The 22,663-nt window shown below is 41.5% G+C and overlaps 1 protein-coding gene across 1 annotated transcript in view; it reads left to right on the forward strand.

The window, feature by feature from the left end:
- Positions 1–22,663, forward strand: part of ADGRL3 (adhesion G protein-coupled receptor L3) — a 482,547-nt gene that overhangs the window by 74,435 nt on the left and 385,449 nt on the right. The window contains exon 2 of the mRNA XM_059470076.1: positions 14,987–15,053. The gene's annotated coding sequence lies outside the window, so the exon portion shown is untranslated. The remainder of the gene's footprint in view (positions 1–14,986; positions 15,054–22,663) is intronic.

Below are 22,663 nucleotides of genomic sequence, written 5' to 3' on the forward strand. Positions count from 1 at the left end.
CTTGATATATAAGACAACAATGGATCCCTTGCACTATAATGATAATAGAACTCTTGATATATAAGACAACACCTGCCTTCCATCCAGTCTAGTTCAAGTCCCATGGGAAATACCAGCAGCATTAGTGCTTTCAGAAAAGCAGGAGTGTCCTTCGGTTTGTCACAGTTCAAGGGAATGCAGTTGTCTTTTCTATGTTCTTGTCTTTGTAACAAGTGCTTGATTTTGTGATTCCCCTCCTTAACCCCCTGGATTGGGAACCCACCTGGGCATAGGTTTATATGCTTCAATATAGGAAAGACAAATATTTGGCAGATGTCAGAAACTCGGTTACCCGTGTTGCAGTGATACTAAATTCTCTACCTTTCTCTACCTTTAATATAGCCTCTGTTTTATTAATTCCTGATGATGTGAGATGTACCAGCCCCTTTCTGGGCCATTTTCCTTGCTGTGTTCCTTGCTGTATTCCTCTTGGTGTAGTCAGCAATGTGCAAGACAATTACAATTATTTACTCTACACAATGCTGTGATTAAAAGGGAACGCTAACTTGTAAGCAACTTCAAGGATAAGTCCTCTATTATTTGGGAAAAAAAAGAGGAGCTGCTAAAATGCTCCAAAAGATCTTCTCTGTAAAATGTTTTATTTATTTGGCTTTATCCCCCCTTTTCTTTGCTATTTAGGTGGATAGAGTAATATTTTATGAGCTGTGTTAACTAAATCTTAGCTGTGACGCCAAGGTGGGGTCTGCTATGAAGCAGAGATGAACAGCAGCAGGATTTTATTGCATTGTGTCCAGAGCTGCTGCTGATGTGAAATCCTTGCAGCTTGCTAGTGCTGAGGTGGTTTTTGGCTCACCAGGGTGCAGGACTCCAGTCAGGCTGAAGGATGTAGATACTCAGGAATTAGAGGGCTGCAGGCCTGCTGAGCAGGACCACAAATCATGCATTAACTTGAATTTGCACAGTGCTCTGAAGATGATAAATGCTGCCTAAATGTTCACTTACGCTTCAACATGAATTAAATCCAATAAAAACATGGTTTGGATATTATTTTTAAAACATTGCAACTGGACAAAGAGTTTTTGTAGTGGTTTTATGGTTTTGTTTATTTAAATATTTATGAAAAGTATGGGGAAAAGATTTCATTGAGAAAGAGATTTTTGCAGTATTCAACTGAGATGTCTTCATGTGTAGTTCTGTGGTGTAACTGCAGCACCAAATCCTGCACATTCCTTTGCTTTTTTGGCTAGGGTAAAATGTGTATGATGACACTGAAGAGTGCAAACACAGTGAGATGTAGCTCTCCCCTGACCCTTCAAATTTTGCAGCAGGAGTTGCCACTAATTTCCCTCTTTCTGGAATGAGGCACAGACTGACCAGCAGTGACTGCACTCACTGTGGCTGGGGCACTGAGCTGAAATCCTCTGGCTGGTGTTACACAGAAATCCGGAGCACCTGAGCCAGAAGTCCCTTCCAGCCTGGAAATGGGAGAAGGTGGGACAGGATTCTGGGGAATGCTGCTCAAAGCTAGGCTTGAAAACACAGCCTTGCAAATCTCAGATGTGCTGAAACAGCCAGTGGCTCCTCCCCAGAGGTCCTAAAACCCCTGTGGATGTTCAAAGCTGTATTGGGAGTCTTGACCACTTTATCCAGGTGACTGAAGGTTTTAGGACCAATTTGGGGAACCTCAACCTGCGTTTCTGGGATGATCTAGGCCTGACATGCAAGGACCTATAAGATCTTAGCAAATTATATATAAATATATGAGGAAGTTTGTTGGGGTTTTTTTCCCCCCACTCCCAGTAAGCCTGGCTGGGTAAGACAGTCCCTTTCAGTTTAATGTTTTTGTGCTCTTCATCCTCCTACTGTGCCGTGCAGAATCCCAGCCTTTAACATTTTTCACCTTGTTGGATTCACTGTGTCTATTAGTACAGAGGATGAGTCATCTGGCATAGTTAAGTGCAAACCTTGGGAGAAGATAGCTCTAAAATTGCCTTTTCTACTGGAAGCTGATAAGGTCATTACATATGCAAAAAAGGATACGTATATCAGGCAAAGCCAATATACGACTTGGTAGCAAAGACCAGTCGGAAATACAAAATATATGTAACGATGAATTTAAACACCGTGCTAAATCACAGCTGTGCTGTTTTATTAGACATTCCTTCCTCAACTATGAAAGCTTTAGCAATCGTATAAATCTGTCTCTTAATAGTTAGCAGTTACAGTCCTTTATAATTTATTTATCGGATACTGCTCAGCAAAAATGCACCTTCCTGTCAGCTTCCTTTATATACTACATTCTGTTCAATGCTGCAAGCCCAGATTTTTTGCTATGTTCTCTCTGCTGGTGCTGTGTGAATGACTGAAATACAGTCCAGAAGTTGTGGAGACAGGTCTTACAAAGAGCTCCTTGGTGCTGCTGGCGCTAAGCGAGGGTTTGAGATGGGCTTCTGCAAGCTGCTTCTTGCATTTACCTTGAAGGACCATCTACTCCTCAGGGTTTGCTTATCACTGTGGGCACTGGGACCTCTTAGAACAGTTCAGAATGAACATGAAAAATGTATATCAGCCATCAGAGGTTGCTGGTATCCCGGTTCAGACCAGTTGCTATCATTTTTATCACCCTGATGTGATGTGCTTTAGTGGAGTCACTTGTTCCAGATGTAGGAATAGGTGTGAGTGTGTCTGATGAGCTAATAAACTAGCAGATACATTTGAGGATGTTGAGCATGAGTTGTGATGCTGGTCAGGTGTGTGTACAGACTGCCTTTCAGGGTGGTTCTCTCCTCAGCTTTCATGGTCTGGTGTGAAGCAGCCACTGACATCTGTGACCAGCCATGGGTTTGTCCATCCTTCTTTCCTTTTGGGTCATTAGTGTCTCACCAGCACTTCCAGTCAATCAAGAGAGTGTTTCTCAATCCTAACTCTACCAAATGTGTTTTAATTTTTCTGCTCAGGATTTTTACTGGTAAATCTAATACTGGATGAAAGCATGCTGCCTCTAAATATTCTGCTAACTGACTAGCACTTTTTTTTTTTGTTCCTCATACTGTTTAAACATACTGTTGTCATTCACTTGATGCTTTTTCAACCAATATTCTTGCTCTGGTGAAATGCTTTGGGTACTGTGTCTCTGTTTGTGCTTGTCCATATCAATGAAGAAGCATCAGCAGGAATGGGGTTCCCCTGTGAGGTTCAGCAGAGGGCAGATTCAGAAGATGCATTTCTCTGTGGTGTTCAGCTGCTGAGGCTTTTTGACCAAATGACCTCTGTAATGGTTAATGCAAAAAAATAAAAGGGAAATTTAAAGCACTTCTTTGTTCTGATTACTAGAGGTCTGCCTTCTTCATTTCAGGTCAAACCATTAGTAAGATCTTCTCTTCCATATTAAGGAAATCCTGAGCAGTGCTCAGCTCATCATATTAAGACCTGATTGTTCCTTTCATATATCTAAACACAAGCCAATTGTGAATGAAACTGCTCTCCTTTGAGACCTCCATGTGCAGAATGCCCTCAAAGGCTCACCCAAGGAAAGTGCACTTTTTCTTAATGTCTTTATTTATTTATTTATTTTTAATTTGAAAAAGGGTTAATAATTTATGTGGCTTGTGGAAAACATATCAGCCAAAACCAATATGCCTAGAAGGTCAAGTTTTTACTATTGGCTTCAACTGCAGTTTTCTAGAAGTAGAATATCCATAATGTGGGCTTGGAACGGGTAAGAAAACCCCACCCTGTTAATTGGTGTTTTTGTTATCAAGTATCATCACACAGAAGTTTTGATTTACTCGAAACCAGTGTCTCTGCCAGTTCCTGCAATAGGTTTTTTTCACAGCCATCCCATTCAGTGGGTCTCTGTAATTTAAATAAGTAATTTAGCTCCTTAAAAAAGCATATGATTACCTGGAATACTTTCCTGCATTTTTAATTTGCTTTTGCTCGTGTCAGACTACTGATGACATTGCAAAATGAAATGAATATTTGATTGCAGAGTTTATAGCAAATGCAGGTCTAATTGCTTAAGCCAGTCATGTTTATACATCTGATGCCATCAAACTTCTTTGGGAAAAATACAGCAAGACCCAAGTCTGGCAAGGGCCCTTAACCACATCCTTAATTTTCATCCACACAAGTTTGATGGAGGCTGCTAGGACTTCTCATTTGTTTGAGGCTGAGAAGGTGGCTGGCTTGTTTTCTTCATGCAGGAGTCATGCTGAGGTTTACACCCCAAATTAGGGATGGTGTGGCAGCATGAGCTGGTGGGTCCTGGTATCTCAGAGCACATGTAGAGTTAAAGTCATACTTAAACTGTGCAGTTGGTTGCTTTGCTTAGTTAAATGCACCCCTCAGCTGAATGAGAGGTGCTACTCCGAGCATCCATCTTGTCTGAGATCCAAGGAGAGGCCGGGAAAGCGGTGGTCTCGCTGTTTGCTCAGGCGTGGCACATGCCAGCTTGGCAGCAGGGGGACTCTTCTGTCACGGGTATTTAAGCAAGTTATTAAAAAACTTATTCTTGTCCTTTCTGTGAAAAATTGTGGGAGATGATTTGAGAGATTATTTGTTTATGCTGGCTAACTGCAAACAAGACTGTATCATTTACCTTTTAAAAAAAAATTAGTGTGGAACCAAGAAAGGATATTTAGAAAGTTAAAAAAAAATTAAATAATTTAAGCTGTTGAAAAGCAGTGAACTTCTCAAACATACAGAGAAAAATGTGTGTAAGTGAGAGGTGCTTCTGTGCTGCTGCTGGAAAACTAACAACAATTAAAACACATTCATCTATTCCAAAGGGAAACCCAAAACTGGCTTGCTTATTAATTACCCTTTCTGCATAATGGCACATAACTTGAGGCATTTGTTCTGAATTCCAGAAGTTTTTGTGGAAATGGAGCATTACCCTATTGCTTGCCTGGAATTGAGCAGGTAGTGGCGCAGCACCTGGTTTAATTGAGAGCCCTGTATGGTAGGGAGATGCTTCACCTGCATGACACATGTGAAAGCCAGGCTTGAGTTTCTAAACCTTCATTAAAGCTGTTGCAGGGTGATGCAGGAGGATAACTCCTGAGGAGTTTAATGGGATTGCAGGTGTGTGGCAGATATTGTTGGAGGCACACCATTAAAGGCATGAGCACCCCATGCCACAGAAGTTTCCTGGACACCTACAGCAGCTCTTGTTCCCCTTTGGCTTGGGATGTGTCTGACACTCGATCCTGGAGCTGCAAGGAGCCAGGGTCCGTCTGCTTGTAATCTGTTCCACTTTCTGGTGCAAAGAAGAAAACACTTCTAATGTGAAATCCATTTTGAAACACACATTAAAAACAAAAAAAAAAAAAAGCCCCTACAGCTGTTTGAAAGCTGTTCGGAAGTATGGCATATTAGAAATAGTCCCAGCTGAAATGGATTAGCAGGCAGAGTTCAAGTGAGGAGGTCAGATTTGTAAACTGAATGCAATTTACCTTGTGGCACTGCAGTTTATCACATGGTTGCAGGAATAAAGAAATGCCACACACATGCACATATTCACACCTAATAATTTAAGAAAACTGGTGAAGGTCTTAAAAGACATTAAAAGGCTTCTGATGACATCATGCTATCTGAGGTAATAAAACAAAGATGGTTGAAGTCAGTTCCAAAGCAACTGTAGCCAGAGATGTCTTTATATGCTAGTCTTCACATATCTTGCATGTCTCAGGGTAAAGGTGATTGAACCCTAATATTATGTAATAACTGTGTGAGGAGACACTGATTAAGGTTTTTCCTCTCATGATTTCTTCCTGCTACTTTTTTTTTATTTATGTTACATTTACAGAGATTCTTTAATGTCCAAATTAGCTGCATTTACAGGTCTGTAAAACTTGTGGGATGGTTTGCCCTGTAGAAAATCAAAAGAAAGCTTTTTTAAGGTGTGGCTGTGTAGTTTCCTTGGAGCCCCTCTTTTTGGGAAAATTTTATTTTCTGCTTTAGAAGGAGCAGGAGCCTTTATTTCCTTCCTTTTTAAGATCTTCATCATGAGCCGGAAGGGTTCTCATTGAATTTATGTAGCAGATTGTTGAATAGTTGATTTCATGAGGATGTCTGCATAGGGGACCCTCTGCTTTTCTAGTGGCTTCGGGTCCTGGTGGTGCAGAATTTCCAAGGCTCATGCTTTGTCGATGCTGAAAAGTTGGCAGTCTTCTCTGGTGGTAGGATGCAAGTCTCATGGAATGAGCTTGTAGAAGGTGCTCTTGAAAATCTGGTCATACTGGGACTTTTAGATTGGACTGTGTTGTCTTGAGGCAATGCAGCCTGTTAATATTTTTTAGTCTTGGTTATGAATGTCATCTAAGCTTGGGCCTGTGTGTTTGTTGTGCTCTGATGTGGGAAGGTGTTCTTCTGTCCTTCAAAAGAAGCTCACTAATGTCACCAAAACAGAAAAGGTGGTGGGCCTCCTTTTGGAGGAGGACTGTGACTGCTAAGCCACTTGGAATTAAAAAAGGTCAGGATAATTCTGCATTTTAGTCACATTTGGTGCTAAGTTTAATGATAAGGACATTTTTTCAATGACACTTTAGGTGGTGTAAACTCTAGGGAAAGACGGTAGTGTCACATTAATAATAATTATTTAGAAGTGTGACAAACTCATCTTGAGCAGCCTCTATTAGACACCATTTCGAAATGAAATTTAAAGTAGAAGGTAATTTCTAGATGCAATTAAAAACTTGTCAGAGTGGAGAAGCAGCCACTTTCTATCTCATTTTGATGGTAAGCACTGTAATGAAGTGGCTCAGCCTGGCATTTTCCTGCCTGCAGCTTGATCATGGACAATCCTAGTGCAGTATCTGATGCAGCTGCATTTCTAATGCATTAAGCTCTTAATGTTCTCAGAGGCAAAATACCCCAGACTTGTTTTCTATGATAATTTTCTTTTAAGGGTGTTTTTTTAAGCAAGTCCCTGAAGCATCAGTACCCCTTATTCCAATTACAATCATTTCAAGATGTGATCCCTGCAGAATACTATGGAGTTGGTGTGTTTGCAGCTTTTCCTTATCCTCACATGCCAGTTGCTAGAGGGATAGTAACTGGAGCGTGGAGCCCTCCTTCCAGCTTGCCTTTCCAGGCTGCATAGTTCCAAACTCCTCTTTTGCTTTTGGCTACTTATCTTTTATATTACTGAGGAATTTGATGTGTGCAAAAAAAGCTTCAACCACAGCCTTGGGGCTTCTTTGGTTTTAGACCAAACCCATAGTGTTTTGCTGTTTATGCATCCCCATTCACCACTTCCAGTTACTCCAATCTGCTTCTAGCCCAGACAGCCCGTGTAGTTCGGCCATGGATGGGCTTTTAAATTTTGGCCATCTAGCCCCAAGGATGAATTTTTTTGTTCCCCAGTCTGATTTTGCCACCTGCATATCTTAGGGCCTAATTTCAAGTTAATAATCTTGGGTGAATGGTATTAATGCAAGAATATGATGGGCCTAAAATATGCATTATATGCTGGTGTTTTTATCTTGACAGTTTTCACAAGAAGGACATTGAATAGCCAGTCTATGAGTGTTTTGTCTCGATTTCTCACCAGGCTGGCTTTTTCAAAGGAGCTGGTGGTGGCTAAGCAGAGAGAGCTCATTTTAAATCAGAATTACTGAACTTGATGTCCCTCAAACCCTCAGCCCCACTGACCATGCTTAGATAATATCTCAGTTGACACTAAGTGTGTGACCTGCAGTGAGATCTCTGTAGGACCATCCCTTTCTGATGCATTTCCATGGTTTAGGATGCCCTTGGGCTGCAAATTGTGGCAGACCTTCATGAGTGCCTTCCCAGTGTCAGCTGGGGCTGACAGCAATACAAAAATCAATTTAGCATGGAAAAAAAGGAAACCAATATGTCCTAAGTTTAGATGCTGGTGTCTGGTGAGATTTTTGATTTGTGTGTGTTGTTTTGGTAAAGACTGGGAGAATTATAGGTTTGTGCAGTGCATTTTATGGCATATTTAAATGTCTATAACATAATTCGCTTTACCATCAGAAGGCATAAATGTCAGCCTATTGACACATTATAAAGACACAAATGGAATGTAGCCTGGCAGACTGGTGCTGGTTTTGAGGTTTAATAGTACATCTGTATCATTTATCCCAGCGGGAAATAACACAGGATGTTGCCTTGTAATTTTTTACTACTGTATAATAAAATGTAACCACAATAAATGGTGTCTAAGCAAGTAATGCAGCTGATTCTGGATTTTGTCCAGTGTGCCTTTACTACTTAGGTTAGTTTTGCACCCCTACAAGTTTAAGCAAGATGGGATTTCGACTGGATACAAAGGGAATGTGGGTCTCTTTAATGTGTCACATACATATCTATAGAGACCTTTCTATGCATTCCACCTCCGAACTGGCTGCTGTTAACAGTGTGCCGGTTCATTCCTCTTTAAATCACTCCCATCCTAAGTTGAACTGTCCTTGAAAGGGTCTGTTCTGCATTTCTGTACTTCAAGAATGTCTTTGCAGGTTGATTGCTTTCCCAAATGTCCTCTCTGTGATACGGTGTTATGTGCAAGCAGGCTTTTGATAAAAACTCCAGTGGTGACATTTCGAAGTGTTATCAGACTCATGCAAATGGAGAGCAGGGATTGTGTGCTTGTGGTGGTTGAAATTAACTTATGGTACATTCCCTGCTCAGTGCTAATGGGGCATCCTGCACACCTTTCAGCATGCTGGAAGGCACTGTGTCCTGCCTGGTGCTGGTCCTGTGCTACCTTCAGTGTCTGGGCTGCTGCACTGCTGCAGGCTGGAATTTATTTTTTTTTTTAATGAAAGCCATGAGAAGTCTGAAAAAGGAGTCAGCACCCAGCTAGGCATTTCTGCAGGGGCCTGATAATGCAGAAGGGCTCTCTGGTTGCTTTGTAACATCTGTCCTGCAATGTTCCAAGTGAAGAAAAATATGAAAACATTATTCTGTGAGTATGAGAGGGCTGCACATTTGTAAAAAGACAATTAACATAGAAATGAGGGAAGCTTTTGATTCATCAAGTAGATTCAACAGACTGTGTCATTTCCTTGATTTTCATTTTAATTAGGATTAATCAGTTTTATCTCCTAAGGTCTTTGCAGAGAATTTACACGAAACAGAAGATTTTGGTCAGCAGTGTGCCAGTGTAATAGCCCCTGCTTGAAGAAATCCAGCTGTGGCACGTATAACCAGGATTAGATTTGGCAGGGCTCCAGGCTCCCCTCTCCTCTCTCATTAAATGCCTTGCTGTTGCAGGGAGCTCTCTGGATCTTCCAATACCAGGTCCTGAGTTTCACACAGCTGCCTGGTTGCTTGCTTCAAAAACCACTTGGAACCAGTATATTTATTGGAAAAAAAAAACATCTCTGGGATACCAGCTTGAAATAAAGGGTTCTCTCTGCTTCAAAGACAGGCTCAAAAAGTCTCGCTTAACCCCTGCACCCATTGGTCCTGACAGCTGGGAGCTGGAGCCAGCTGAGACAAAATGGAGCTGACCTTTCTCTCTTCAAACTCAATATATTTAACCAGAAGCATTTGGGTTTGGATGGAGCTTCAGATGCATTAGAAGTGGAGAGTGAGGGAAAGGAGCCAAGTTGTTCTATAGGAAGGAGAGCAGCAAGTCAGTGGCCTCGTAGGGGAAGCAGCAAGGTTTGTGTTCTGCATCCTGCACAGAAGAAGCAGGACTCCAGCACGCCCTGGGTGAGGGCTGCTGTCTTGGTGTTGGGCTGTGTTCTCTTTCTTCTTCTTTTTCGTATTTTTAGAAGTCTCTTATCCCACCAAGGGGAAAAAAAAAAGAGTCTTTGAAAATGGTAACAAAACCAAATGAAATCTTTCTGGTTTAGTTATTAGATGTATTTCTGAGTGGATGAATTTCATAATGGAAATTAGAATAATTTGCCAACGTGAGAAACAGTTTATTATTATTATTATTTTCAAGTAGCTGAAATAGACATCTTGCTACAAAAACTTCCATATTATGTGAAAGTGAAAATTTAGCTTCCAGTTTGTTTCTTTAGTGGAGAAGACATAATTGTTCCAAAAAACATAAAATGTAAATGTTTTCCTATTAATCCTAAAGAGAACAATATTTCATCCATGTGGGTCCTACAACAGTAAAAAATCAAGTGTAGGCTTTAAGCATCTTGTACACTCATCAGATTTTAAAGCTGTTAAGTGTATGAACAAGAAGAAAATGGAGACAGAAGGCAAAAAGCGCTGAAGGGAAAATCCTACTGAAAGCTCACAAAGCATTTTCAAGCTTACAGAAATGACGTGCTCTGTTCCTGTTACACAGAAGTGTTAAAATGAGAGCAGGCGACCCCTTTCCCCCAAATCATTCATCTGTTATGTCTGCGATGTATTTAGACTGAATCCTTTCCCAGATGCTGCGGATCTGCCGGTTCCAGGGGAAATTAATGGGATTTTACCATTTGCTTTGAGGAAAAGAGGACTGGACTTTCTCCTGCTGTCTTTGGCAGGAAGGAGCAAGGAGCTTTCCTGTCTGCTCTCTTTAAATATTGCGTCTTTTTAAGCTCTTTTTTTGCCAGATAGCCTAATTTGTGTTTCTGCAATATACCATGTTAGAAAATTACAGAGGCTAATGTACAGCACTATGATACACAACCATAATGGTAGACTCTAATGTTTTTTAAATGGTAAACCAAAGGCATTTGTAATACGAGTTGTAGTGAATTGCCTGCACTTCTTGCCAGAGATTAGTTTAGCATTGCTTTTAATATTTTATGCACTGAAGTTGTTTGCAAAGACTAAAAGCTTCACTCACTTTGCACGCTTGTGCTTTCTTCTGTCCCTGTACAAAGCACAACAGACCCCTCTCTTGCTGATTAATTGTATGTCAAGAAGTTCTATCAAATTACAGTTATACTGCATTGGAAAGATTTTTCTAGTAATCAGTGAAGATTACATCAGGTTTATGGTGTCATAACTGAGCCAGGTAGTTAGAAATCTAACCTTTCATAATACCACACGTTACATATTAATGTTTTAAATATCTAAACCACACATGAATGACGTAGGACATTTTTACTTTAAATGTTACTGTAGAGATTTGGCGGTACATAATCCCATTAAAACAGAAGAGTGCAAGATGAAACGATTCATTTGCAATTATAATTATGCATATTGAGATTGACCATTCTTTAAAAAAATTGGAAGTGCAAGGTTGAGAAGGGTGCTTGAGCAATCACTCTTGGTTGAGAGCATTGATGGAAGAATAAAAAATTTGAGGGGGATTGATTTGTCAGTAATCTGCATGAAAAAGTATCGGAAGCATTTCTTTGGAACGTGAAGGGGAGGTAACCCTTTCACTGTCATGGTTAGCTTTGCTTGGAGAGCCACCTCAAAAAGACATGATCAAAACCAGAACAGCAAGTAACACTGAACTACTTCATCTGCTCTTGATAAAAAAGAGCATTAGCTGATCAGTGTAGTATTTGAGAGTCAGCATGGCCTTATGAGTACTCCAGAGGAGGTGAGTTTTGTTCTAGCTCTGTCAGAGGCCTGCTTTTTGACCTTGAGCAAAAATTTTTTGTCTCCTTGCCTTTCTTTCTGCTATTCCTTGATTGCCTTGTCTTTGTGGAGGATGAGCTCTTCAGGAGAGAGATTTCTTTGCGCTGTGTTCTGTGAACAATGAAGCCTGAGCCTCGCCAAAGCCTCTAGGGGCATTTCTAAAAGAAATTATAATTGTTAGCTTTAATCACTTTCATCAAAAGAGCTTGGTAATGGAGAGTGTCAGTGTGGAGGATTTGGAGAAATCTGTAGGGTGCCTGTTAATTAAGTCACCGTGGGTGAAAGCTGCTGATTGGGTTTCCTTGGGCTGATGCAGAGATGCTGATGCCCGGGAGCAAGGCAGAGCTGCTCCATGTGGATTTTCATCCCAAAAATCATGACGCTGGCGCTGGGTGCTCACTCCTCTGGTTCTGTACAGCCAGAAGCGAGGTGCTTGGTACATTTTAGCAAACAAGGCTTTTTCAGAAGCCTCCTACTGGTTGCCTAAAACTTAATGTTCTTTTTTGTGGGTCCCTCTGTTTTGAGCACTTACAGCAGAAATTGGGCTGCTTGGCTTTTTGCAGTGGAGACAGATCCTTGAGAGTGAGTCATCCCTTCTTGATGGATTCTCCTCCTGGCCTTTGCTGTTGCCAAAATAAAGTGTTTATCATTGCTCTCCTTATTAGCAGCTTCTGGTTTGGGATGGAGGTGCAACAGCATGCCAGTTTGCAGATTATTTACCCTTCTTGTGGCATCTTGAGATGCAAAGCAATGTGCCCTTGTCCTCTGCATTATTCACCATAGCAGAGAATTTAGAAATATTTGGCCAAAATAACACCACCATCAAGTTAGTAAAAGTGGGCTATGTTAAGTATCTCCATTATTCATTTAGCAGTAAACTTGGCAGGTGGAGCTCCGGAGTAATATGGGATGAAGCAAGGGAGGGAGGTGATTTCCCCTCTCCTTAGCAGCCTGAGAGAGACCACTTTCCAAATTGTCCAAGCAGAGTATGACCAGGGGAGAACTGGGGAAAAGAAGCAGCAAATGCTTTCTGAGCAGCACTCTAGGTTTGAGGGCAAGCTGGTTAGTCAGGTGATCTGGAGACCAGTAAAGGGGATCAAAACAAGGTTCCCTTGCATGAAGGGCAGGAGCTGCACTGCTCTGAGTATTAGTAGGAGTCAGAGGTAGAGCAATGCCTCTTTCTTTAGTGTGTTTATTCTCTGTTTTAGGGCTAATGCCAAATCCCTGTAGTTCCTGCAGTACACCATTGCCAGTGAGCGTTGACTGTCTTACAAGTATTTTGCAAGATCTTTCCTCTTGCATGAATCCCTCTATGGTTCCCTTCCAATTTTAATATGAACAAGAATTCCCCACTCTGCATTTGAGATCCGCATAGAAATGTGCATGTGGCAGAGGCCAACTCAAGGTTACACATTTGGCATTTGGGAAGGGAAGGCAGGAAAAATTTACCAGTCAGTACACTGACATTATGATAAAATAAAGGTGAGCTGGGAGAAGAGCATGTGCTGAATCCTAAAATGGCACAGAAGAGCCATAAACCACAGTATGTTGTGCTATCTCTAGTCCTTTATGCTTCAAGCAGAAGTGAAATGTGGGGCATCATAAATGAAACAAAGATCTTGTTTTAATTTTATTTTAAAAGCCATTGCAAGGCAATGGGGTAACAAACATTAACTTCTTTAAAACAGGCAAATTTGTCTGCTCTGTACTGCTGCCATCAAATGAGAATTATTCTCCAAAAGCCTCTTGGAACCAGGTAAAGGTTTTGCTATAAAGCACAAGTAGAGTAGTCTAAACAAATTGCATTTTTCCTGGAAATAAAGTATATGGATGTCCTTATGAGGTGTTGCCTGGTCTGCTCTACACTACTGAAACTGTATATATTTGGTCAAAATCCAAGGCTAAAAATGGGTATAGTACGTACATCTAGAGACTTTTTCATTTGTACAGTGAGGAATAATAACTGGCCTTACCCCGAGTTTGCCTGTAAATTTCCTAGGCGATCCAAAGCCTGTTTATTGCTTACAGAGGCAATTTTGCTGACAGTCAAGCTGGAATAGGTCTCTTTTTCTTCCAGAGCATCCATACTTGCCTATTATAGAAAAATCACTCAAAAAGCAGCATGCATGCCGGACTCTCAAGCCTTGTTTTAAGTTTTAATTTACTTGTCTGACTTCCAAGGTTGCTGAATGCAAGCAATTGCTCCTTCAGTACATAAATAAGATGAATTATGCGTTAGGGACCAATGCCTCAGCCTTGTTCTTCTCATGCTCTCAGGGGAGGATCTGCTGAGGAGTGCTTAGAGCTGGGGGGCAGCTTTCTTTTTCTGTCATTGAAAATTAAAGCAAGACCATTCTGGATTGGCTCAAATGTGAAACTGGAGCCTCAGGAGCATTTGTTTTGGTCTGAAATTTTTGAAGGTGTAGGGTGGTCCAGAGTGTGGAACCATGGCAGCAGAGTGAAAGCTGTGCTAGAGCCCTGGTTGGGAAAGGCTTGGGGACTCACTGCTGTAACTGGAACAATTGGCCCCAGTGTAACACTGGGTCCTTTTTTAATCAGACTGTAAAGCTTTTTTCATTTCAATACACTTTGTTCAAACAACATGACCTGTGTTCTCCTCTACAGGTTGCAGAAAATGAGCTGGGTTTGTAGATGATGTTGGAAGCAAAATTCAGGCAGGACTCATTGCTGTTTCCCTTGCATGGGTTTTTAATTATATTTTCTAATTGTTTCACTGGGTTGGGATGAGGTCCTGGGGTCTCGTGCTATCCAGCTTGACTCTGACAAGACTGATTCTCACTGAAGTTTCATTTGTGGCAATCCCAACTGTGAGGAGCAATTTTTCATGTGCAATTAATCCTAATAAAACCAACACTTCCAGGAGGCTGACCTGGATCTGTCCATTTTATTGTTTTGTCAATTAATGTTATATTTAGCATCTAACACTGTAATTAGAAGAAAATACTGAAGATGTAAAGGGACAGAGAAATTTTAAGTTGTAGCTGCCAAGGAAAAGGAATTACTATCCTTGCAATCATCATTTATTTTAACTTCTTTTCAAACTAGATGTTTTTTATTCTGGTGCAGTGACCTCTAAAAACCTCTGAGAATTTGTCTGGTTTAACAATAGTTTCTCCAGATCACACCGGAGCCTGTTGTGGGAAGAGATACTCACATACCTGCATGTGTGTTGGATATCAACTTACATCTCTGAGGTTTTTTTCATTATTGGCAGTGATATTGTCCACCAATTTTTCCTCTGACCATTGTTTTGTATGTGTTACTACTGTTTTCCCATGCAGAGATCTACTTCATAGACATTAAAAATTCTTAATTTTCAAAAATCAGTTCTGTTGACCAAAATCAGTTCATTGCTCTATTCTCTGGTAAATGCATAGCAGAAAGTTCACAAGTGCCTGATATGTCCTCAGAGGCCAGTATAAACATTTTTTGTTTTCTTTTTTTCCAGAAATGTTGAATACAGTACTCTGCAAAAAATAACGTGTGGATTTCTCGAACCTGAAGAACAAGAAAAGGTAATTACTGGACCATACTGTTGAGCCTCATTTGTTTGCTGTGCTAAAATATTTAGACCTGATCACGTTGCATGAGCCTCCAGCACCGTGTCTGCATATGGGTTTTGTGTATTTTCAGTTATGCAGGCGCAGTTGTTTCATGAGAATATTCCTTTGCGTAAAGGGAACAGGGGAACAAAAGCAGCAGAGCATGAAAACGCTGAAGCAAATGGTAGGGAAGAGCATACTGTGAATATTTTCAGTACCTACAGAAGTGGAAAGGGTAAAAGGGGAGGAAAGAGATATCAAGGCTTATATGTGCCAATGGGAAAAGGGCTGCAGACTTGGCTGTGTTTGCAGGGCTGCCTGGTGGAGCCTTGCAGCCTGCTGGGCGAGTGTCAGAGGAGGCTCAGTGAGGATCAGTGTTACAGCAGCCTCCTCGTGTTTCAGTGACCGGGAGTGGCTTGTGGGGTGCTGCACCCTGCTCCAGAGGTCGTGAGCTCCTCTGCTGCCTGCAAGCCTGCCTCTTGCAATCCAGTTTCTCCATCCTCCTGGGTCGTGACATTTTGTTGGTGCAGCGCAGCTCGGCAGGGCTGTGGCTCAGTTGCTGGTGTTAAACAAAATGCTGTTCATCAAACTTTCATGAGACACTTTGCCAGGGGCTGCATCTTGAAAGAGCAGGCTCCAAAAAGAGTGAGCAGAGCTGTGCTGCTCCGTACTGCTGCCATCCTCCTGTATTTTCTTCTACCTGCTTTCCAAGGCTGAGAGGTGAGCACTCCTACATGGCTCTGAGTGGTTTTGCACTCTTTCCTCTTTGGAGGAAAACTTGGGCAAGGCAGGCATGGCCATGTTGAAGAGTGGTGCTCCTGGTTCATCTGGTACATTCCTTCAGCTGTGTGGTCATCCAGAAGAGGGACCAGGAGCTCACCTCTGCCTTAAAGTCTGTGTCGGGCGTGATTCTTACTGGGGTTGAGCTGAGGAATCTGCAGGAGCTGAGCCTTTCAGTAAGTTTTTGTTGTAATTAATGTAATGACTTTAAAGTAAAAACTGTATCAGTAGATATAAGTATGAGGAACAAAATAAATATATAATGTGAAGGTCTGTAAAACTGAATACAGCAAAGCAAGCCCAGTGAGACTAAAAAACATGGATATGAAGAGAGGGACACAGCAGATGTGGCTGGGGTCAGGAAACTTTCAGTATGAACAAATGACGTGTTTTTACAAGACACTTAATTTCATTGCTTGGATTTGAAAAATGCATGTGAGTGACATCTTGTGTTCACTACATCTGCAGTGCCATACTGCTGATAATTAGCATGTGCATTTTAGAGGCAGTATGAAGCCAAGATGAGAAACACAGGCAAATCATAGGGTGGAACAATTCTGCTTTCTCCATGTATCAGCATTACCATTTTCTCAAAGTCCATCTTTCCACCCTACAAATAGAAGTGTAGTCTCAGGAAGCATGTTGAAAAATACTTCAATGGCCTAAATTTGCAACTTGCATGGAACCATTTGTGTTTTTCTTGTGGTGCTCTTTGCATGCATCAAGTTAGTCCAAAATTATGACAGCAGAGGAAAAAGAGCAGACAGAAGAGGAAGCTGTTGGACCAAATAAATGCTTGGTCAAAGTGCATTAAACTTTTGAGAACTACATTGTCCTGTATTTGGGGTCAAATTGTTTAGAAATACCTTCCACCTGCAAACAAATGGGATTCATTTTGTTGGATACTTCCATTTGGATTTTTAGTGTCGTTTAAACTTTTGTAATGCTTTCTGTTACCATCATCAGCTCATTCTCTCCTGTGGGACTGTCCTGTTTGGGTGTTTGACATTTATAGGAGATGTAAGATAACTGTACTGGGAGTCAAGCAGTTCAATGCTCCAAGTATAAGTCTATTTATCCATGCCAAAAAGAAAGGTTGAAAAATCAGATTTCTTTAAAATACTGAGTTTTCCAGGGCAATAATGGAAAAGTGGTGCAGATTACAGTATGCCACAATGTGTTGGCAAAGAAGAAGACTCCACCATACTGTTGAATACCTCACTGGTATTTCACTACTCTTTTATAAGAGGGTGAAATATTAGTCTAAGTTATCCATGCAATTTAAAATTATCTCTACAAATTCAGTCATTTATGTTTATTTATGCTTTTTGGACAGTTGTAAAGAGATTTTTGAAAAAAGCAGTATTTCTTTTTTACAAATAAGAGATTAAAAACATGCCAACATTCATCATGGCTGCGTGCTTTTCAAGGCCTTGAAACACAGCTACCCACGCTATTGCAATGTGGCTCAAACATGGGAATTATTCCTACTGGGTGTCTAGAAAGCTATAGGTGTTGTTTTAAAGTTTCACATAGGCAATATTGTAAGTAGGTAATGGTACATATGCAGAAAAAAATGGCTGCTCACATTGTTGTATTTGTTCTCCTCTTTTGTGAGGTCAGGTAGTCACACACAATTTTTTTTTCATCCCCTGAACAGGATCCCACAGAGTCATTTAGCTCTGTCAGCTGTGTGAGCAGAACAGCCATGAGCTCTTCTATTCTTCCAGACTGCAGTAGTGTCTCTTTATTTGGTGCTGTGTGGCGCTTGGTTGTGATGGCTGGGCTAGGGGTGTATCAGATGTATTTCATTGCAGAAGACGCAGGAGCTGCTCTGTGCATGCGTCAGCCCCTAGGAAAGGCCTTGCCCCATCTTACAGAGGCAGTGACTTTGATGGGGATATTCTCTCCCATGCAGTGGGGCTTTTTGCAGATGGAGTAGATTTAATGCTGTGCTGCTGTTAGCATCAGTTACTGGGGTCCAAAGCTGCAGAAATTGAGACTGTGCTTTGGCTTCCTGCGTGGCCAGACCAAGGAAGAAATCCCAAGGCTCAAGGGCATGAGAAGCGCTCTCTTCTTTTGTTCTCTGTGTCTTTTTTTTTTTTTTTTTTAACTGGCTGGCCATGACATTAAGATTTCTAATTAATTTAGGAACCACAGGCAGTTGAAGAGAGTGAGCAATGTAATAACTGGGCCATGGGGCAGAGTAAAAGCACATCAATTATTCAGGCAGTTGCTGCTGCTTATTCCCTTCCCAAAGCTGGGCTGGCTGTCATCGTGTGTCAGTGATGCTGCTAATGCCCTTCAGAATTTACATGCATAAATAGTGGCCTTTTAAAATCTGCATGAGGATAACTGTAGTATTTTCAACAATAGCTTCCAGCAGCATGCTCTGTCTAGCGGGGCTCCAACCACTATTTTGGGTGCCTTGTTCAAAACTGGGATCTTGGCAGGTGCATCCTCCAGAAGCCTCTGCTGTGGAGAAGTTGCTCCTCAAAGAGATTGAGGGGCAGCCTGAGCAAAGAAGGAAACAGTCCTGCTTTAAAATGCGGGTGGTGTCTGAGAACATTCTCTGTGTTGGTGAGTCCAGCATCTCTTACACATCATCATCCCCTGCTTCTGTTACTGTGATGTCTCTAGAGCATACTCTGTGAAGATGCTGCTGGGGATGGACCCAGTGCGGTTCCTCTTCAGGTGAGGAGCAGGAAGCATCCTTCTTCTCCTCGCTGCTCTGGCTATTGCAGGTCCTGCACTTTGAGTGAGCAGTTGGAAAGCTGAAATAGAGGAAGGTTCTCCTACTGCCAAGAACTACATCCACATGACTGGCCATGATTGTCTTAAATGGGTGTACCTCAAAGTCTCCTGTTTGGGATGCCACAGGGAGCAACACTGGTTCCTGCATTGGGCCAGTAAGGGGAATGAAAACCAGGGGACCCATTGCATTTTTCTGCCATGGACTACAAGTTGGACGACGAAGCCTTATTTTTCTGTCTGGTTGGCGTGGTTATCCATGCTGCTGGAGGCAGCCACCTTGCTTTTTCAAAAGTGAACTAATTTGTGAAGGCAAGGAAATAAAATGAGCCTTGCTAATTATGTGTTGTGCCGGCGAAATGACCAACTTGGGTTTGGAGAACGCTGGCTGTAATTAATGGTGAAAGGCTTTTTCTCTCATCTGTGTAGCCATTATGAATCACTACTCCCCGTGGAAACTTCTAAATCTGTTTCACTGGGGAGCCTGAGGAGGAACAGGTAAAATGGATTTGCCTTAATAGCTGCAGTTGTAACTTAAACACTTGAAATGATATTAAGCATCTCTCTCCATTAGCATTTCATGTTGATTCTGATGATATACCAGCCGAAGCTAAGACAAGATCAACGTTCATTAGATGGAAGAAACTAAGCTCTGTAGACAAATGCTTTGGCTAAATGGGGCCTTCATTGCACTAAGAACAAGAAAGCAATTAGCTGAAATGTTTGTTTACAAAATCTAATTCCTGGGGAGTATCTTCTCAGATTGCTGCTTACATCTCTTGGGCTGGTTTTGTTACCAAGGCTTGCAGGTTGATGGATTTTGCAAAGCTAGGTTGTAGTACATCTTTAACAGATGCTTCAAACTTTGCATGGTAAAGCTGGAACCAAGTGAAGAACAAGGGCTAAGCTGCAGGTGTGCCAGGGTTTGTTTGTGCATTCCTCACATTTATTTTACAGTTTGCTGTTAAGTGCAATTAATAGTAATTATTAGATGTTCCAGATATTAAACAGTGTAGGCTGAAGAGAAGCTGGAAAGCAGCTCTGAGTGCTGTTACTGCTGTCCTCCTGTCCCCCACCTGGAGCCTAGCCCAGGGGAATCCCTGATGGGTTCCAGCTGGGTGAGGATGCATCTCTGCCAGGATAACTGCATGAAGAGCCTTGTCCTGGTTGGTTGACAAACATGAACACCCTCAGAAGGTGATTTTGCCCATCTGCAATGCAAATCGTGCTCTGGAAATGCACCTTCTCTTTGGGTTACAGAAATGGCCAATGGCAAAGATAACTGCTGCCACCCAGCTATTAGAGCAGATTTCATCACTGTGTAGTGTTTGTGGAGTGGGAGGGATCAGTGAGCCTGTGCTGATATCACCAAAACAGCTTCATACTAATTGGAAGTGTGCAATAGAACATTGCACTATGTGCTTGGATATGGTGTGGCAGTAATAGCCAGCTTTTTTTTTTTTTTTTTTTTTTTTTTTTTTTTTTTTTTTTTTTTTTTTTTTTTTTTTTTTGCTTTTTTTTGTTTTTGGTCCATAGGGTGGCTTTGGTTTCATTGCAGTTTTTTCTAGTTTTCTAGTGGCTTCTTTGCAACTGAAGAGTGTCTGCACTTACCCATGGGTGATACTGGGCAAGTAAGCATTTCCTGGACACATTTCCATCATGTATCTGGTGGCAAACATGGAATGGTTACCAAAATAGTGCCTTTTCTTCTCCACTTGCTGAATACAGCATATTAATACAATAGTCAGTTAAATCTGTTTGGAGATGGCAGATAGTTGTGTTAAATGATGAGGAACAGACTAATGGTGGTTAAGGACTGCAATTTACCAAGCCTGCAGTAATTGAAGTACAACAAAGTTGTTTTTACCTGATGTGCAGGGTGGTAGGTGATGCACAGGGTATGTCTGTGCACGTTGTACTGAGCACAGCAATAGAGGGAGGAAATGAGCTCTGGATGTCTGTGGGAGTTCAGGATGGGATAGGACTGCTGCAGAGGCTCCTGATGTGGTTGCAGGAGGTAAAGTGTCACATTCTTTCAGATGTCTTAGCCATGACTTTTTAACAAGCTCATTGCAGTGTTGTGGGCCTTGCTGCCTCCTCCTGTGCAAAGGATGCTCCCCAGCAGTGCTTCTCCTTCAGGCAGGGAAAAGGGAATTGCAGGAGTCAGTGCTGGGCTTTGCTCCTTGAAAGGCACTGCTCAGGAGGTCCCTTGGGAGTCTGTGCTAATACAGCATTTAAGACACTGCTTTTTCAGTGTCAGCACTGGAAATGACAAATGCTTCCCTTAATTTGAGAGAAGTGTGCCTGATATTACATGGCTATATGTGCCTGAGAGTCTATTCTCAAGACAGTACATGGGCCTATCTCCTATGAAAGCTAATTGCACTATTAGGAGAAGATATCCTTATAACTTAATAAGATAAATTTATTTGTGTCTTAGAGGATTTTTTTTCTGAGGTGGAAGAAATCCTGAATGGTGCCAAATTTTATTTGAAGCGTGTTGTTCTTCACTGTCCCTTCCTCTCTCCCCATGTCAAAACTGTTCTGCAAATTGAAAATATTTTATAAGTTCAAGGCACACCAATATAATTGACGGCAGGCAGCACTTATGAGAGCTGAAGGGGAATTCATCATGCAGATGACTTGAGGCTGATTTTTTCCTGTGGAAGGAAGAAAGGTCAGTAGGAAGCAGCATTACCAACAGGGCTGTATACATTAAAGGGTGGAAAACTCAGGTGAACAGAAAGAACTGTGTCCAAGGTGTCTCCCTCTGCCCCTGCTCTGATGTGACTTGAGCTCTGCCATAGATGCTGTCAAGAATCTGGGGCAGATTGAGAGTTTTATTGCCTGGGCCTCCTGTGGGGTGGAGGACAGGACTTGGGGCCTGAGTGACTGCATCTACCCCCTCCTATTGCCATCCCACCCTGCCGATCATCTTTGTCTTCTCTGCATTACACAGGCAGCTAAAGCATTAGGAGCTGGGCATTGAGATTTTGTACCAGCATGATTTGAACTTGAGTCTAATTTAGACAGAAGTTTAAAGAGCTGTCTCCCCTCCCTCTCCTGCAAAATACACTGGAGAGTCTGCATGTGCTGTGTCTGGCTCGGAGACATTTCCCTGTTGTTTATTGCTTTGCTTTTATTGATGGGTTGTGTTTGCTTTCACACAAACTGATTCATTTGGACACAATGATTTGTTTCGCTGAAGTTGTTTGCTTAGGGATGAAGGCTGAATTAAGGGGGTTTTATGGGGTAGAAACTTTATTTCCACAGACTTCTTCAGATCTCGGTTCCACTCCCTGCAAAGTTTGTACAGACTCAGATAAAGTGGCCCTTGGCCAAACTAGGGAGATGCGATGTGCCAAGTAGCTGTAGGGAGAGCAGAAGGATATGTTAAATTAAAGAGAGCTTTTGAAAATTTTAGCATGTCCTGCAGGAGCAAAACGATGGATCTTGTAAAAAAATGTAAGATGATCTGATTCTGCTTTTTAATTTCCAAAAATAAGAACAAAATTGGAACAATCAATCCAATTTTATTAAAATATGACGGTATGCTAAGTACAGCATTAGATATGTATTTTTTCACTATAAATACACCCCCAAGGAATCATTCTATTTTTAAGATGAACTTGGTATTATGATAATGTAAAAGAAGTCTATAATTTATAATTCCAGTTGGAGGTGAAGAAATTTAACATGTCAGTTTCTCTATTCATTACTCTAGCAGTCAAGACTAACAGACTGTTCCTTCACCTTTGTTGTCAATCATTTAGATAGACCAATTATGGATTCGGTTAAAAAATATATATATCAAAAGAGAAAATGCAGCAGAAGATAGTTCAACATACTAATTAAAAAAACCCCAAAACCATCTCATCTGTAAGAGTACATTTAGTCCTACACTGTGTGAGCTTCATGGTCAAAACTCCTCAACTATTACTCTGGTCTTTCTGAAGGTGCCATATGGACTAAGTTGAGAAATGGCTCTCCAGTGTTTGTGTATTGGAAAAAAGCTGGTGACAGCTGACAGTCACTTCTTGTACCATTTAGAA

The sequence above is a fragment of the Ammospiza nelsoni genome, chromosome 4, assembly GCF_027579445.1.
Source record: "Ammospiza nelsoni isolate bAmmNel1 chromosome 4, bAmmNel1.pri, whole genome shotgun sequence".
Lineage (NCBI taxonomy): Eukaryota > Metazoa > Chordata > Aves > Passeriformes > Passerellidae > Ammospiza > Ammospiza nelsoni.